Raw genomic sequence first — 2,839 nt, forward strand, 5'->3', positions numbered from 1 at the left:
CTCAGACATGCCAGGAATCCCACGCAGGCTGGCCGAGCATGGCCTCAATATCCTAAAGGGATTCAAGCCGGTCAAGCAAGCTCTTCGGTGTTTCTTCGAACCAAAGAGACATGCCATGGGAGAAGAACTAGCCAAGTCATTGGAGGCCGGATTCATCAGAGAAATAAAACATCCGGACTGGCTAGCAAACCTGGTGATGGTACCAAAGAAGGACAAATCCTGGCGCCTTTGTGTCGATTTCAAAGACCTCAATAAAGCTTGCCCAAAGGATCCCTTCCCCCGCCCACGCATCGATCAAATCATTGATGCTACCGCAGGACACGAGTCATTGTGTTTCCTCGACACATACTCCGGTTATCACCAAATCAAGATGGCATAGTCCGACCAAGCCGCAACGGCATTCATCACACCATACGGTCCCTTCTGTTTTAACACAATGCCTTTTGGGCTCAAAAACGCTGGCGCAACATATTAGCGCAAGATTCATACATGTCTGGAGAAACAAATCGGCAAAACAGTAGAGGCATACGTAGATGATGTGGTCGTCAAAACCAAACACGTCGACTCTTTGATAGACGACTTGAGGCTCACATTCGACAACCTTCGAACATATGACATCAAGCTCAATCTAGAAAAATGCGTTTTCGGCGTACCAGCCGGAAAGCTCCTGGGATTCATTGTCTCCAGTAGAGGTATTGAAGCTAATCCGGCCAAAACCCGAGCTTTGTCACAGTTGGCTACCCGCTTAGGAAAAAAGGCTTTACCCCTTTATCGCCTCCTTCGGCGCACCGAACACTTCGAGTGGACGGACGCGGCCACAGCCGGATTGGAAGAAATAAAGGCCATTTTGGCAACCAACCCAATCCTGGCCGTGCCAAACATCGGCGAACCAATGTTGTTGTACATTGCGGCAACTCATCAAGTTGTAAGCGCGGTGCTCGTTGTCAAACGGGAAGCGGACGGACACAAATTCCCTCTTCAAAAGCCGGTATACTATGTATCCACTATCCTCACTCCATGCAAATCATTGTACCCGCATTACCAAAAGATAGCATATGCGGTATTCATGGCATCGCAGAAACTGCGACACTACTTTCAAGAGTGTTCAATTACTGTAGCCTCGGAAGTGCCACTTAATGATATTATAAACAACCGCGATGCTATGGGCCGGATGGCCAAATGGGCCATTGTGCTCCTCCCATTTAACATAACATACAAACCTCGATCAGCCATTAAATCCCAAGTATTGGCCGACTTCGTCGCCGAATGGACGGAGGCCGAACTCCCTAAAGAGTACGGCGCATACTCCAATTGGATCATGCACTTCGACGGTTCTAAAATGCTGGCCGGTCTAGGGGCTGGCGTCGTCCTGACATCCCCAACCGGAGATACCGTTCGGTACGTACTGCAAATATTGTATACAGACTCCAACAATGCAGCCGAATACGAAGCTCTGTTGCATGGTCTTCAGATGGCAGTCTCCATGGGCATTCAATGCCTGGAGGTGCGTGGGGTTTCAAACCTTGCAATATCCCAAATAAACGGAGACTTTGATGCCAAGGATCCGAAAATGGCGGCCTATCGAAACGCCGTCCTAAAAATGGCAGCTCGGTTTGAGGGGCTCGAATTTCACCATGTGGCTCGGGAAAACAATCAGGCGGCGGATATCGTCGCCCGCATCGGCGCAAAACGCGATGCGGTCCCCCCCCCCCAACATATTTTTTGGAAAGGCTGTTCAAGCCATCCGTAGTATGGGAAGGGGACACCGGTAACAATAGTCCGGACCCGGCCAAAATACCCAATACCGAACTCTCTGACACAATCGGAGGCTCCGCCACCGAAATAACACCTTCAGCCCACGAAATAATGGCCATTATTGCCCCGTGGACAGAACCATTCCTGGCCTACCTAACTAGACATGAACTTCCGGAGGACCAAAATGAAGCACGCTGCATAGTGCGGCGATCCAAGGCCTACAGGGTCCATAAGGGAGAATTGTACAAAAAAAGCACTACCGGAGTCCTTCAAAGGTGCATCTCCGAAGAGGAAGGGCGGAATCTTTTGGCAGAAATTCACGCCGGACGCGGCGGTCATCACGCCACAGCCCGGGCTCTTGTAAGCAAGGCCTTCCGTACATGATTCTATTGGCCAACGGCCCGGGCAGATGCACAGGACTTGGTCCAACGTTGCATCGGTTGTCAGCTCTTTGCAAATCAAAGCCACATGCCACCCACCGCCCTCCAAAGAATCCCCATTACATGGCCCTTTGCGGTCTGGGGGCTTGACATGGTTGGACCCCTTAAAGGGGGAACCCACAAGAAAAAATACTTATTGGTCATGGTGGATAAATTCACCAAATGGATAGAGGCCAAACCGGTTAAAACAGCCGAACCCGGACCGGTGATAGACTTCATATCCGTGGTTGTACAATGTTATGGCGTCCCCCACAGCATCATCACTGATAATGGCACGAACTTCACGACCGACGAGGTAAAACTCTGGTGCAGCAAAATGGGCTTCAAGCTCGATTATGCCTCAGTCTATCACCCACAAACCAATAGTCAAGTCGAGCGAGCAAACGGTCTTATAATGAGCGGCATTAAACCTAGATTAGTGCGTTCCTTAATGGAGTCTAACACGCACTGGGTAGAGGAGCTGGACTCCGTACTCTGGGGGCTACGGACCACGCCGAATCATCGTACATGATATACACCCTTCTTTATGGTGTACGGCGCAGAGGCAGTCTTGCCCTGTGACATAATTCATGACTCACTTAGAGTGCGCATGTACGAAGAAAGAGAAGCCGAGCTTGATCGGCAGGACAGTATGGACACCTTGG

This window comes from Triticum dicoccoides, chromosome 3A, assembly GCF_002162155.2.
Source record: "Triticum dicoccoides isolate Atlit2015 ecotype Zavitan chromosome 3A, WEW_v2.0, whole genome shotgun sequence".
NCBI classification, from domain to species: domain Eukaryota; kingdom Viridiplantae; phylum Streptophyta; class Magnoliopsida; order Poales; family Poaceae; genus Triticum; species Triticum dicoccoides.